The following is a 17,185-nucleotide window of genomic DNA, read 5'->3' as shown; positions in this document are numbered from 1 at the left end:
GTGTCAAGTGCGCATCTCATGCATTTAGGCAAGTTTAAGAGGATTTCTAAATCCTGCACTCAGGTATAAAACTTCCTAATAAATCAAATAACTTCAGATTTTTCCAGGAAATTGCATTTTAATCTTTTGGAGGTGGTTTTCTACCTCACACGTGTGGCTTTAAATTTGTGAAGCCAAGTTTTATCACCTCGGTATTTCGACTGTCTATCGAGCTGACGTCCGTTATGGCCGAGCCGACCAAGATCTCCTTTGGTCTCATTCCCATTATTTGTTTGAACCAACCTAGATATGTTTTGCTCAGCCACATATTCCCACAAACTGTTGGGTGTGTTGCCCTAAACTCGTAGTTTGTATTTAGTGTAAAAACAATTGTATATTCAATAAAGTTTTATTCAATAAATTTGTTGTTGAATTCATAGCATTGCATTGTCCAAAATCCAATAAACTAAACATCCGAGGTTATTTTAGTGTAACCGGGACAATATATGTACTGGGTATATATTTGATATACCTGTGATATACGAAGTATATATTTGATATACCCTGATATACAAGTGGATAATGTCCCGTGAATAACCTAAAGGGTCTATAGTATATGGATAAGGCTGGGTACCTTATCCTGACAACACTATAGATACGGCCCACTCTGTAAAGGTTACAGACGACTTGATCCAGGTCGTTCGTGTGGAGACATGCGAGTGGAGGTATCTTATACAATGAGTTTGTATAAGACCGGACCACGAAATAGTCAATCTTTAGATGTAACATCGTTAACTAATAGATTGTTGTTTCTTAGGATGACCAGGTAATTCATTCTCAATCCTGAGTGAGTTATGGACTCCTGCCCGTGAGGGCTCGTCCTTTGATCTGTATGGGTGAAAGTGGCCCAAGTTGTCGACTCAACATTCCTACCAGTTTGGGGACGAGACTGAGTGGGGAGCTGGGAACATAACTTCACAAGATAGAATTCACTCCTCACCGACTTTAGGGGAGTAGATGAGTGTTCCCTTAAATGCTGGCTCCGGGACTTGAACAAGGGGCCCTACCCTCTCATTAGCCAGAGAGGGACTTCCGGTTATTGGTCGGACCATAACCGGGTTGTTCATTAGAGGAGCAATGGTATTTAAGGAGTAAGATGTAACTCAGGGGTAAAACGGTAATTTGACCCAACTTGAGTTACGAGCACTCGTGAAGGATTGACTCGTCATTTATGGTCGTATATCCATGGACACGAAAACGTTTTGCAGTGAGAAGAGTGCAACTGCGAGTCTTTAGAGAAATGACCCGTAGTTAACGAATCTTGATTAACTAGGTCAATGAGTTTGATCGATTAATCTCGCATCGTTGGAGCTTCTGATTTGTAGGTCCATTAGGTCCTCTTGCTAGCTCATAACGGGTAAAACGAGGATCAAGTTTTTGGAAGAATTTGAAATGTTCAAATTACTTAAGGGATTATATGTATATTGATACATTATAATATATAGTTAATTATAAATTAAAACTATATATTATGAGAGAAATTATTTGAATGAGATTCAAATAAAATTAATATGAATAAGATTCATATTAAAACTATAGGTTAAAAATTATGTGCATAAGATGTACATTAGAACTATAGGTTATACGAGAGAAATGTTTTAGAATATGATTCTATTCATGTGATAAATAATTAAGGGTTAATTATTTATTTGATATATATATATATTAATTAATTATTAATTAGATTATTAATTAATTAATTAATTAATTACATATTAATTATTACATATATTAATTATTAATTATTAATATTAATATTTAACTCCCCTGCATTATTGGAGGGGAGTGGGGAAGTTATGTGACGTGGGTAACTCCCCACCGTCACTGGTTTTCTGCAAAAGCCTATATTGGTCACAGAATAGAAAAAAAAGAAAGAACTCTCATCCAATCTCTCTCAAGCTCTCTCTCAATACTCCCTCTCATTCCAAACAAGGTGCTCCCACAAGCACGGTCTCGAGACCCAAGAGGATAGCGAGGAAGACTCGGTGGTGGTGTTCGAGGGGAATTCTTTGAAGAAAAGTTCTTCAAAGGTATGGTTTTCCCCTGTGTATTTTCATCTTGCACATTTTGATTTTGTTACCTAAATGTCACAAACAACAGTCTGCTTCCGCTCCAGGATTCACATCCCTTCACAAACTCCACGTCAGTATGTCGTGATTCACGCTTACCTTAAGGAGTCGTTGAGGCCTTGTTCGGAATTCTGTTGAAGACCTTGCCTATATATAGAAACCATTTGCCTCTATCCCAGGTACGCGAACACTATCTTTTCTCTCGAATACAGCTCAGATTCTTCCTGACTTAGACGTTGGAGTGTTTTCTTTTGCAGGTCTCCTGCTCAGCACGTTTCAGCTCATCCTTAAAGTCATCCTTCCGTTCTAGTCGAGTTCGCAAGCTTGGTCATTTTTGTGATCAAACATTTATCTTCGGTTAAATCGAACCTGATCTAAGTTGAGGTCGAAGTCTGTGTAAAAGCCAAGTCCGTTGGATTTTCTTTTTCAGTTAAATCGAACCCAATCCAGTCGAGGTCAAAGCCTATGTTAAAGCCATGTTCGTTGCATTTTTATCTTGTTGGTTGAATCGAACCCGATCCAAGTCGAGGTCGAAGCCTGTGTTAAAGCCATGTTCATTATATTTTATCTTGTCGGTTAAATTGAACTCGATCAGAGTCGAGGTCAAAGCCTATGTTAAAACTAGATCCATTGTATTTTATCTTTCAATTAAATCAAACTCGATCCAAGTCGAAGTCGAAGTCAGGTCCGTTGAATTTTATCTTTTGGTTAAATCGAACCTCGTTCAAGTCGAGGTCGAAGCCTATGTTAAAGCCAGGCCAAAGCTGAAGTTGCACTCACCATACAATCCTTCCACTAGTGCTTGAGTCTTATTTCGATTAAACTTAACACTACAAATTTCTTATTATGGAGATTGTATGTTCTTCCTCTTGTGAGAAGTCTTGGAGTTGAACATTATCTAACTAGTGACAGTAAAACCTCACTGGTTCTTTCTTTGCTACCGCCACTCTCCCATAGGCACTAACTCCTTTTGGCGCACAAACAAATGCCTTGTTGCCCACTCTTCAACATTTTAGGAAATTACTTATTCCTAATTTGTTTTAAAACAAGTGTGGGATTTGTTTTAATTAGCTTTAGCAAGTATTTTCAATTAGGAAATGATTGCCTTATTTGAGTGATAATATAATAGAAATATCTTTTCATTTATTTGTTTTATTTTATTTTTAGGTTTATTGTTATTTTACAATTTTCTCGTAAAGGCCAGGAGCCTTAGCCTATAAATAGGTGTGTTCCCCTTCATTGTAGTTGAGCTTTTGAGTCAATAAAAACTCGTTGAGTGTTCCCCCCCCCCCCCCCCCCCAAAAAAAAATCAAATCTCTTTGTGTGGTAGAACTTAATTGATATTCAAACTCGTGGAGTGTTTCCCTCGAGCATAGTGAGTATTCTGTCTACTCAATGTAACAACTGCAAAGGTAATCCATCTAACCCTTAGCCTTTCGGGTTGAATCACTTATACGATTAGATTCAAGTGCTTTGTAGCTCGAGTAGTTCAATACGCTTGGGTTGTCGCGTATCAAACTTTCTCTGCTAAGTACTACACAAGCCAGTGAACCAAAGAACTACAAAGTTGCCCTCAAAATTTATGTGTGGAGAAAGACTATGGAAGAGGAACTACAAGCTCTTTGTCACACCAACACTTGGAATCTGGTAAGCAAACCTCTCAACATAAATATTGTAGGTTGCGAATGGAACTTCTAAATTCAAGGAAGATGGTTCAATAGAGAGATACAAGGCTAGATTAGTGGCATAAGGCTATTCTGACGTGGCAGTACTAGATCACAAAGAGACCATCTACCAATGGTCAAACAACTACAATACAATTTGTTCTTGCATTTGGAGCTTCCTATAATTCGAACTTGAGACAATTAGATGTGAAGAATACATTTCTCCATGGATATCTCAAGGAAAGTGCATACATGGCTCTGAAGGGATGTGAATCCCGGAACGGAAGCGGATCTTCGTTGCTGATTTTCGGGATACAAAATCGAAATTCAAAGAAGAAAAATACAGAGGAAACTCAATACCTTTGAAGAACGTTTCTTCAACAAATTTCCGACGAACACCACCACTGAGCCTTCCTCGCTATCCTCTGGATACGAGATCGTTCTTGTGGGAGAATTTCTTTGGAACAAGAGGAAGAGATTGAGAGAGCTCTTGAAAGAATTGGTGGGAGAGTTTTTTTTTCTCTGTTACCTACCCTTCAGTTTTCTTCAACATTTAAAGAAAAAGAAGTATGACATGGGGTACCCACGTCACAGAAACCTCCCACTCCCTTACAATTTTGCAGGGGAGTTTAATAATAATACATATTATTATTATATTAATATAATTAATATTAATAATATATATATATATATTTATAAATAATTAATATATATATATATAATATATATATAATAATTAAAATATAAAAATTAATTTATTAATTAATCATATTAATTAATAAATAATTATTAATTATTAATCCAATTAATAATTAATTAACATATATATATTAATCAAATAAATAATTAACACTTAATTATTTATCATAAAAATAAAATCATATTCTATAACATTTTTCTCGTATAACCTATAGTTCTAATGTACATCTTATGCACATTATTTTTAACCTATAGTTTTAATATGAATCTTATTCATATTAATTTTATTTGAATCTCATTCAAATAATTTCTCTCATAATATATAGTTTTAATTTATAATTAACTATATATTATAATGTATCAATATACATATAATCCCTTAAGTAATTTGAACATTTCAAATTCTTCCAAAAACTTGATCCTCGTTTTACCCGTTATGAGCTAGCAAGAGGACCTAATGGACCTACAAATCAGAAGCTCCAACAATGCGAGATTAATCGATCAAACTCATTGACCTAGTTAATCAAGATTCGTTAAATACGGGTCATTTCTCTAAAGACTCGCAGTTGCACTCTTCTCACTGCAAAACGTTTTCGTGTCCATGGATATACGACCATAAATGACGAGTCAATCCTTCACGAGTTCTCGTAACTCAAGTTGGGTCAAATTACCGTTTTACCTCTGAGTTACATCTTACTCCTTAAACACCAGTGCTCCTCTAATAAACAACCCGGTTATGGTCCGACCAATAACCGGAAGTCCCTCTCGGCCAATGAGAGGGTGGGACCCCTTGTTCAAGTTCCAGAGTCAGCATTTAAGGGAACACTCATCTACTCCCCTAAAGTTGGGGAGGAGTGAATTCCATCTTGTGAAGTTATGTTCCCAGCTCCCCACTCGGTCTCGTCCCCAAAATGGTAGAAATGTTGAGTCGGCGACTCGGGCCACTCTCACCCATACAGATCAAAGGACGAGCCTTCACGGGCAGGAGTCATAACTCACTCAGGATTGAGAATGAATTTCATGGTCATCCTAAGAAATAACAATCTATTAGTTAACAGTGTTACATCTAAAGATTGTCTATTTCGCGGTTCGGTCTTATACAAACTCATTGTACAGGATACCCCCACTCGGATGTCTCTACATGAACGACCTGCATCGAGTCGTCTGTAACATTTACACAGTGGGCCGTATCCATAGTGTTACCAGGATAAGGTACCCAGCCTTATCCATATACTATAGACCATTTAGGTTATTCACGGGACATTATCCATTCATATATCAGGGGTATATCAAATATATACCCAGTATATATACTGTCCCGATTACATTAAAATAACCTTGGATGTTTAGTTTATTGGATTTGGACAATGCAATGCTATGTTTCAACAACAAATTTATTGAATAAAACTTTATTGAATATACATTTGTTTTTACATAATACAAACTACGAGTTTAGGGCAACACACCCAACAGGCTCAACCACAAGGTTTTTCTAACCTTGAACTTCTAAATCATGTTTGTAAGTTAAAAAAGACAATTTATAGACTTAAACCGTCCCCTAAAGTTTGGTTTGATAAACTATCTCACTTTTTATTACATATAAGATTTACTTGCAGCAAGTTTGATCCCTCTTTGTTTATATACAAATATAATATCATTCCTATATTGATGTTAGTATATGTAGATAATATTATAATCATTGGAAATGAACCCAATTTTTGTCAAGACTCTCATTCAACAGCTAGATCAGAATTCGCTATCAAAATCCTTGGATAGCTTCACTACTTTCTTAGCATTGAATTTCAGCATGTTCCAAATGGGTACCATGTTACTCAAAGCAAGTACACAAAAGATATATTCCTAAAATGACAGAAATGATGGCCACTTCTCCTGTCTCTACCCCATGGTCGTAGGCCCAAATGGTACTCCCAAAGACGAAGACTCAGTTGATCCTACAATATATAGGAGTTTGGTCGGGTCCCTACAATACCGTACTCTAACTAGACTTGTCAATACATGCAACAACTTCAACCTAAGCACTTAAGGGAAGTTAAACGAATACTCATATATCACAAAAAGGCTTTAAATCATGACATAACTTTCTAAAAATACAGCTCACTGAATTTGAATGCTTTTTGTGGTGTAGATTAGGGTGGTTGTATAACCACACGAAAAAACACCTCTAGATATTGTGTTTCCCTTGGATCAAACTTGATAGTCTCATGGTCATCCAAGAAGCAACCAACTGTATCTCGATCTAGCTCAGAAGCAGAATATAGAGCCATGGCCAATGCAACTGCTAAGCTCACTTGGATTACTATGAAATTATTTTTTCTAAGAATATTTCATAAATTTCTCCACTGAAGTCTCTATTTCTAACAACATTTCATAAGTTTCAAATATTTCTCAAAATCTTAAAGTAATTCTAAATTCACAAACAGACACATTTTCTTTCATTCTTAACAAACTACTTAATCATACCTAATATATAGTTTCTTGAAACTCTATAATAATAGATAGTTAAAAACGTTTTATAAATATAAACCATCTCACACATCCTACAAACGGTGTAAATTCGGATGGTATAACCTGGAATAATAATCCAACATCAAATTAACTTATACTTCATTCCAGCATACACCATAATATCCTTAAATAAAAATCAAATATCCAATTAACAAAAGCAAATGTTGTAATTCCTTAGGAATTAGTAATTAATTCTAACTACCTTAAGAATTAGTAGTTCTTATGTGTTTTCTGACACCAAATATTATAGGGTCAGACGGTTGTCCCGTGAAATTAGTCGAGGTACGCATAAGCTGGCCCGAACACTCACGGATATAAAAAAAATACATATATATATAAATACATATATATATATATAGATATATATACATACATACATACATATATCTATATATATATATATATATATATATATAGATACATATAGATACATACATATACATACATAAATACATACACAAATATATATATATATATATATTAAATCTCTCTCTTCATTTAAAAGGATCATTTTTTATCGTGAAATTATTCTTATGGTGTTTTAACGTTTAACCTAAAAAAAAGGATTTTTTTTTCTCTGACACCACGCCCGCAAGTACTCAAATTTTACATTTAGTCATTATCCATTGGATTATACCATATCTCATCTCAAAATTCAATTACACATTTCCCATCTTTTTGAGTGTTAGAGAAATGGCAAAATATTCTTTTCACTTTGTCTTCCCTCTTTTAACCCTTCTTGAATACACAGCAGCTAACCGAAAACTTTAGCTCACAAATTCTTTTATTTTTAAATGCCAAAAGACAAATATGCCCTTACAATCCATCATCTTAATTCTTAAAAAATAGAAAATCAAAATAAAATAATTGTCAATGGGCCCTAGGCGCTACTATATTGGATGTGTTTTTTTATTCATCTTATTATTAGTTTGCTCTGCAATACACCCAAACACAAACTAAAGGAGCAACAAAAACAACCTGATCTAAAAAAGTCTGAATTACTAGAAGTGGATTATAAATAAATTTAAAAAAAAAGTGGAACCTTCACGTGAAAATTGTATAAAATATAGGAAAAATCTCTTTCACGAGTCATTTTAGAAACTATATTTCACAAATAGTTTAAGTTTTCAAATTTTTACATATTTGGATTCTCAGCATAGATTATAGGGTGTTCACGGGTTGGGTTGGGTTGGGTTGGGATACTTTTGGGACCAACCCGAAAATTCGGGTTGGGTTGTCGGTTTGTCACTTTTCTTTAATTTAAATTTTATTTTGTTTATAACCTAGACAAATGGGAGAGTTGTTTCCTTTGCTATTCAGTTTCGACCATTCTAGTCTAAAGACATACAAGAACATGATTGATCTTCTTTCCAAATCTCCCCAATCTCCCAAAGAGATGAAAAAAAGAACCATATGCGATGAAGGAGGCCTGCGATAACTGAATATAAAGCAAAAAAAAAAAAAAAAAAAAAAAGGGGTGAAGGAGGTGTGCGATCTTGTACGTGAAAAGAAAAGAATGAGATTCTTCGTTCCTCCTCCTTACTTCAAATCAGTGGTGAAGGAGGTCTGCTACAGGACGACGGGTACATAGGCGACGATTACGACGGGACGCAAGGGCGGCGGCGGCCACGGGTGCAGCGGACAGTGGGCGGCGACGGGATTGCAGGGGCGACGATGAGTGCAACGAGAAGCTTCAGAAAGGAGACAACAATGGAGAAAAGAAAATTTGAGGATGAGATTAATCAAAACGAGGGAGGAAGGAGATGATAAATGAAGGGTGAGATTAAAACTCAACGAACGGCTCATATCGAAGATAATAAATGTATCATATATTTATTATAAAAATATATATATTAAATAACGCTAATTTGGGTTGAATTGGGTCAACCCGAATTTTTTAAGGACCAACCCGAGAACCGACCCAAACTGAGGTTTAATTGAACCCAACCCAATGGGTAGGATTTATCGGGTTCGTCGGGTTTTTTGAACAACCCTAATAGATTACCGTTGTTTTTTTTTTTAATAGAGCAGGGAAGAATCAAAAGAGATTTTTTTTTTCCTAAAAGCCCTAGCCTACTTCTTCTTCATCTCGTTCTCTCTAGAATTGAGCCACTTCCACTTTAGCCTTCACTTTTCCCCGTTAACCTCACCACCACACCTTCTTCCTTTCTCCCAACCTTTCATACATACATACATATATATATATTCTCCTTTTCCTTTGCAAATCTCACGAGACACCACCACAAATTTTGGGTTTGGCGACAAACATATCTGACAGTATTTCAACGACCACCCGTCATCGACAGATCGACTGTAGTATAGATCGACAGCAGCAGCAACTTCCGAAGACCTTCTGTTAATCCCTTCCTACAACAACACATCCACAAACCCAGAATACAGAACTTCTGCAAAAATAAAGTATCGTATTGTACATTTTTTTTTAATTTAAATAAAGATTAAAATCTAACCCAGCATACAAACTTCTGCAAAAATAAAGTATCGTATTGTACATTTTTTTTCTTTCCTTATTGTGCAGTCGACTAGTTCTATTTTCATAGACCAAGTTTTTTTAAATAGGTGATCAATCACACCCCAAACCCTTATCTTGAAAGAGTCGGTCGCTCCGCGTCACGATGACATTGCGGTAGCTTGACTCGAACTTGGATAATGTATTAATAACAATACGGTGTCTACGTTCATTAATCCCACGATTGCTCTTGATTATTATGTTTTATTAGATTAAATTTATTTTTATTTAAATAATTAGATTTGATTTTTATCCCTTTTTCCATATTTAGTTTTCAAATCTTTGACTCTCACTTTTCTCCTATCGAATTTTAAAAATACTGAGTCAGGCGAATTTGTAATAAAAATTTTAAAAATTTCTCTCTTACCGAATTTTTTTTTTCAATTTTTTTTTTCAGTTTTTTTTCTTTTTCTTTTTTTTTTTTTGCAATAATGTGATAAACATAGGTTATGTAATATATATTTTTTTTATTGTCATATACCATTCTCATAATTTACGGATATGGAACGCCCTTCACATGAACAGAAAAGCAAAGAACTCGACCGCGAATATTTTGAACCGAATTCGATCTCTCGGCTCCGATTCCTCGGGTTGTGGTGTTTGTGAAGAATCCGATAACGACCACGATGACGATGACGATGACAATGATTTGTTTTCTTCGCTGAACGAATCGCAGGTTAAGGCGATTCGGCCGTGTCTGAAGACGACAAGTTGTGACCACAGATCTGTTGAACTCATATGGGGTCCTCCTGGGACAGGCAAAACGAAGACAGTTGGCGTGTTGCTGTTGGAATTGTTGAGTAATAAATGTCGGACACTGGCCTGTGCCCCGACGAATACTGCCGTTATGCAGATGGCGTCACGATTTCTTGTTTTGGTTAGAGAAATGCACCAGAAATCTGAAGGGATCTTCTGTTCTTTGGGGGATGTTCTTTTGTTTGGGAATGAGAAGAAGCTCAAAAGTTGGGTTTGATGATAAGTATATGTTTTTGGATTATAGAGTTAAGCGCCTAAAAAAGTGTTTCAGTCCCTTCACTGGTTGGAGGCATTGTTTTGTATCCATGATTGATTTTCTTGAAGATTGTGTTTCTCATTATCGTCGCGATGTTGACGACATGTCGTTTCTTGAATTTGTGAGGAAGCAGTTTAGAGCGCTCTCGTCGTCGTCGAGAGACTGCGTGTCGATTCTCTGCACGCATGTTCCGAAAAGTATTTTGAAGCATAATTTTCAGAGGCTGGATTGCCTCATGAGTTTGATTGATTCTTTGCAGAGTTTGTTGTTTCGAAACGGCGTCGTTTTGGACGAGCTTGAGGAGGTGGTTTCGGATCGATGTCCTTCTCGATTGTTTTCGAAATTTGAGCAACTTTTGAAGGCTAGAAATGATTGCGTTGTAGTGTTGAAGTCTCTCCAGCAATCCTTGGATGAACTTCGCCTTCCACACACGACAAACAAAGCCACGATTGCAAACTTTTGTTTTCGGAATGCTTCTTTGTTCTTCTGTACTGTTTCGAGTTCGTTTAAACTGTATTCGAAGTCGTTGGCGCCACTGAAGGCCGTGGTGATCGACGAAGCAGCACAGTTGAAAGAGTGTGAATCTGTCATTCCAATGCAACTTCCAGATATAAAGCATGTAATTCTCATAGGTGATGAGTGCCAATTGCCTGCCATGGTTGAAAGCAAAGTGAGAAAATTTCTTCCATTATATATATATTCTATTCTATGATGCACCCATGATAGGACACTTAGTTAAGTACAATAGATACATGTCAAACATTAATAGAACAAATGTAGCACTTGTTAAACACGTATCTATCAATCACTTTACTAGATATAAGAAACACGTGTTTTTGAAGTACTAAAATGAACCTTTTAGAAGTGAAATACATATTCACTTTAAATTTGTTTAATTATTTAGAAAATTGCTTAATTGGTGTATCTGAAATATTTCGAGGTTAGACATTGTGTCATAAATTACTACATGATCATATTATAAACCAAAAATGAATATTGATCATTAGAATCGTCGAAGAATATATAAAACTAATTTTAAAATAAGATGTATATTATAATTAAATGTATCATCATGTCCTAATTTAAAAATTCACTTGTCATCATGTCTATGTCTCATGTTTACGTAGCTGCCTAGAATTTAATATTCTATGAATATATTTGTTGGCAACTAAATATAGTAGAGTCTCACAATTGTCTTGTCTTGTAAAAAATATTACAAATATTAAATTGGTACAAACAAGCTAGACACTCTTATATCATAAGAGAGAGAAAACTTAGGCTTTTATCGAGCAAATGGTTTGAATTTTAAATAATTCCTCTGTGTTTCCCTTTGTTTTTTTAAGGCTGCAGGTAATGCTGGCTTTGGAAGAAGCTTATTTGAGAGGCTGAGTTTATTGGGGCATCCAAAACATCTTCTGAATATGCAGTACAGAATGCATCCATCCATAAGCCTTTTCCCAAACTCAAAATTCTACTCAAACCAGATCTCAGATGGCCCTAACGTCAAAGCCAAAGACTACACGAAGTCGTTTCTTCCCGGACCGATGTTCGGTTCCTATTCTTTCATAGATATTAACCACGGAAGAGAAGAGAAGAGAAGGATGGCATGGGACACAGTTGGAGAAACATGGCAGAGGTTCATATTGTCCTCAAAATTCTTCATACTTTGTCCAAAGGTGTAATCATTTTTTTTTCTCTGTATTTTTCATTCTTCTTGTCGTTTTATCGATAATTTTTCTCGAGAAAATTTTTGACGCATTCTTGTTTCGTTTTGGTATGTTTTCAGCATGTGTTCGCTCAAAGGAGAAGATCAGCATCGGTGTGGTCTCACCTTATTCAGCTCAAGTGGCTGCAATTCAACATAAAGTTGGGAGGAAGTATAATAACTGTGGTGGCTTTACAGTCAAAGTGAGCTCAGTTGATGGGTTCCAAGGTGGGGAGGAAGATATCATTATCATTTCAACCGTTAGATCGAATAGTGGATCGTCGATCGGGTTTTTATCGAGTAATCAAAGAGCAAAATGTTGCCCTCACGAGAGCAAGGTAACAACTTTATACCATTTCTTTTAGGTTTAAAATGATCCAAACTTGGTGTGGGTCTAGGGTGACTTTTGAAAAGGTGACCGTCTTCAAAATTTTCATATTGTTTTGGTTACATAGGTATGATTTTGAAGATTTTGAAGATTTTGAAAATATTAAGGGCTATTTGATAATGTTCTCATTCCTTTTGTTGTTTCTTGTTTATAATTTTATTAAAAAATCTAAGCATTTTGAAATTAATTATGTTTTTTTTCTTATTTTTTATAAAACGTGATCAAAATTATATTCAAATTTTGGAAACAGAACAATATTTCTTGTTTATGTTTCTAATTTATTACAAAACATAAAATATAAGTATATTGTTTGATCCAACATGAAATTTATGAGTGTTGAAGTCTGTAATTATATTTTTATTTATTAAAAATGAGGAAACATAAACAAAGGAAAGTGAGAATATTAACGAACGGACCCTCTAAAAGAACACACTAAAGTTAATTAGTATATATATTTTTTTATTCACTTAAATATTTCTTTTAAATGTCATTTAAACTCATCCTGACTGGGGTTTGACTAGTAAAAATTAAATATTGTTTTTAGGATAGTAGGCTTCGATATTGACTCAACCAATCAGGCAGAGCAAAAAGGAATAAAAAATTTTATAAAAGAGTTAAAGATTTCAATGTTTGTTCCCTCTAATTTTCCTTTTTCTAAATTTATGAAATTTAGAAAGGTTTTGCTTGCTGAAAAGTTTTGTAGCCATCTAGTTTACGATTACTAAGTACCCTCATTTAAGTGGCATAAATACTGTCTGTGGATACTGGGGAACTTCAACGCACTCTCAAAGAGTAATTCAGTTTAGGAAGAGTTGGTTATTGATGCCAAAAACCGCGGTTGTTTCTTTCGTGCTGATGCCATATTAGAACACGTAAAATGTTCTGCTCCGTCGTCTGGCCCAGACAGCGAGTCGATATTGGGGAACTTCAACACACTCTCAAAGAGTAATTCAGTTTGGTAAGAGTTGGTTATTGATGCCAAAAACCGGTTGTTCTTTCGTGCCGATGCCATATCAGAACACGTAAAATGTTCTGCTCCATCGTCTGGCCCGGACAGCGAGTCGAATGTCGATATTGACGGTGGAGAATGCTTCGATCAGGCAATTGTTGTAGATGGAGACGACAAGAAAGGAGGAGGAGGTAAAGGAAGAAGCTGGAAGATTATAGAGGCAATGAAAGTAGAAGAAGCTCACTCAGACACCTCTTACTCTTTTTTTGAAGCATACTAGTTTCAAGATTATGATGTTCATTAAAAAGCTAATGGGGTTTTAGTTTAAACCCTCATTTGTCATTTGGATTATTATTGGTTTAGTTTTGGTTGTTAGTTTAAGTTGTTTAATTACTTTAGCAATTGGGCTACTACAAATTATCTATTTATAGACATGTAATCTTGGTTTTTTCTAGTATTTTGTCATCTTGCTAGGTAATGAACTTAGTAGCTTCATGCCTACTTTTTATTATTTAGTTGGTTCTATTTTGATCTTGAATTTTAGTATTTTGATTTCTGAAGATTAAAAAATATTATTTTGATTTTTGGATATTAGAAATGTTTATTTCTATGTTAAAACTTATAAAACTTAACCATTTTAGTTTCGGCCGTAATGTTATTTAATGTTTGTCTCGATGAATTTGTGTGGCTCAAATACATCTTCATGTCCCCATGTTAACATATTTGTAGTCGTGCATTATTTGTCAATAAAATTTTTGACGATAAACTAATAACAAGAAATAAAATTATTAATTTTCAAAGTCTAAAATTCAGGATGAGACAAATAAATAACCTAAAATAAATAGGTATTTCGCACTAACTCCATGGCTTTGTAAGCAAGTGTTATGATGCTACAGCTAGGGTGGGAGTAGCGCCATGTGACCCCATAACTATAAGTGGGCCGGTGTCATGGGCTTTGTATTGGATTACAAATAATCAACAAAATACAATCAAGCAATGGTGAACTTTAATTTAATTGATGGGATTAGTACATTCATAGACTATTTAGAGACTATAATTACATAAAATAATGAAATGTATAAAATTTACAACAATCCTATTTAAGATGGTATTCATCCCCAAATTTACTAATATATCATTTTGTATCTACACCTCAATATTAATTAATTTTTAAAATTCAAAATTGGTTACTTTAAAGGTTACATTTTAAATCCCTTAAATTTTGCCTAATTAGACTTTCCAAAAGTAAAAAATACCAAATCCCCAAAATCCTCCATTATTGAAAAAATTTGAAAACCTCTTTCCTCCAACTTTTCTTCTTCCTCTGTCATTTTGTTTCCGTCCATTCCTTCGTCTCCAGCCGCCGTCTCCGTTCTTCTATGTCGCCGGAACAATCTGTCTAGCTTCTCTTTCGTCTCCGGCCGCCCGTCCATTGTTTCCGTCCGGTTATCCTGAGGTTTCTTTTTTGTCGCCGGTTGCTCATCGACCATTCGAGCCCTCCGTTTATCTTGACCATTGTCTAGTCGCCGGCCAAAAGGTTCGTAGGTTATTTGCTTTGTTTGTTAATTGTAGAAGAATATAGTCGTATATACTTTATAGCCAAATATAGGTTATATCTCCATATAAGTGTATGTTGTAATGGCTATAGTTTATATCACCATTGTTAAGTGTATGTTGATTAAGTTTATAGCCGGATATAGTTTATATTTCCATATAATGATGCTTTGTGGGCGTATAAAACTACTTATAAAACTCCGTTAGGCATGTTCCCATATCGCATTGTTTTTGGTAAAGCATGTCATCTTTCGTTAGAATTAGAACATAGAGCATATTGGGCTACGCGGAAACTAAATTTTGATTATGTGACTGCAGGTGAAGCGAGATTGCTCCAGTTACGTGAGTTGGATGAATTTCATCAGTTTTCTTATGAGAATGCCAAGATGTACAAAGAACAAACTAAGAAGTGACATGATAAAAAGATAATGGACAAGAATTTAGAACCTGGAAACTTAGTTTTGCTTTTTAACTCTAGATTAAAGTTGTTTCCAGGTAAGCTTAAGTCTAGATGGTCGGGCCCATTCGTAGTTGAATATGTTTATCCACATGGAGCGGTGGATTTAATGGGTTCCAAAGGTAATATCTTTAAGGTAAATGGGTATCGGGTCAAGAAATATTATGGTGAGTATATTGACAGAGGTAAAACCTCTATAATACTGAAAAACCCATGAGAAAATAGTGGAAACAGTCCACAGTTTGGGGGCGTTTTTATGTAAAATATTTTTTGTCTTCTTTTTGCGAAATTTTTACATTTTCTTTAAGGCTTTTTTGTGTAGATGCCAAATCTAATTTTTGTTTTTGCATTTGAATTTTGCAAGATCAAGATCCGACCCTCATCAACATTGCGCCAGGCGCAATTTAAGAGATCATATTTTCTTCTTTGATCCTAGGGAACAAAGAAGAAAATATGAGGAAACTATAAGAATGAACCCTAGGAGAAATCTATCCGTAGGTGGTACAAATTCTGAAAAAATTAATATGGAATCTAAGGATGCTAGGGTTAATAAAGAGGGTCATAGTGAGAAGAAATTAGGAGGAGTTAATAGAGTCTATCTTCGAAAAATCAAACTTTAGAGGAAAAAGGTGCTGTTTTAGATGAAGAAATAGTTAGACTTCAAGAGAGAGCGGAGATGTTCAGTAAAAATAACGAAATTAGAGATAGAGAGAATGAGAGAGTTTATACGAAAATTGAGGAATTAAACATAAAATGGCAAGAATTCATGGAAAACTAAAAGAAAGTGAGTGAAGAGATTCAACTTGAGTTAAATAGCATGAGTATACGTCGTAGGATGAATTTTTCTCAAGATACCCCATTTCCGAGTCTTTAGAACTGTCTATCCCTCCCCCTCTTTCCACTACTGTTGATGTGCATGTTGAAGGTCAAGAACAGGTTAGTGGGGATTCAGAACACGACACGGAGCCCTTGGAGGACTCAGATTCGGCCACGGTCGAAATTCAAGGCCAAATTGCGCCTGGCGCAATTATGGATGAGACTCCACCGGCCACTCTATAAGGTATTTTGTCTCCATCTTTTCCAGATCCTATCTTGACTAAAAAGCCCATAGTTTTTGATGATTTAGAACAGGAAAGGACAACGCCGAAAATTGACGAAATTTTGGTGGCGTTGAACGAAGCAAGGGGAGAGGATCCATTGGAGGATGATGGAAATAATGGAGCAGCACAAGGACAATTGAATGTTGATGGAGAGGATGAAGATCTTGGAGAATTACCCTAAGAAGTGCATGAAGATGAGTTTGAGGACGAAGAAGAAAATGACGATATCTCTCAATATGAAGTGAGAGTACGAACTCCGGTGCACGAATCTCAGCAAGATGATGAGGAGCTTCCTACACAAGAGCAAGAAGGAACATCTGGTCCTGTGGATGTCCCTAGTGAGGCCATGGAGGAATCATCTTCCTCTTCTTCACAACGTAAGACCCCTTTTTTGTCGAGTTTGAATATTTCTGACCCAAACTTTGTTGCTATTGTAGAGACTTCAGATGAGCAGGGGAGCTTGACCAAAGTAGTGAAGAAAACACAAAAGAAGAAG

General features: G+C 35.5%; 1 pseudogene; it reads left to right on the top strand.

The window, feature by feature from the left end:
• Nucleotides 1-10,041: 10,041 nt before the first annotated feature.
• LOC111014153 (helicase SEN1-like) lies at nucleotides 10,042-16,870 on the top strand (annotated as a pseudogene).
• Nucleotides 16,871-17,185: the final 315 nt, after the last annotated feature.

This window comes from Momordica charantia (genome assembly GCF_013281855.1).
Source record: "Momordica charantia cultivar OHB3-1 chromosome 9 unlocalized genomic scaffold, Mcharantia_2.0 BLBB01000009.1, whole genome shotgun sequence".
NCBI lineage: Eukaryota > Viridiplantae > Streptophyta > Magnoliopsida > Cucurbitales > Cucurbitaceae > Momordica > Momordica charantia.
Note: the sequence above shows the minus strand (reverse complement) of the source record. Positions and strands in the feature narration are given on the sequence as shown.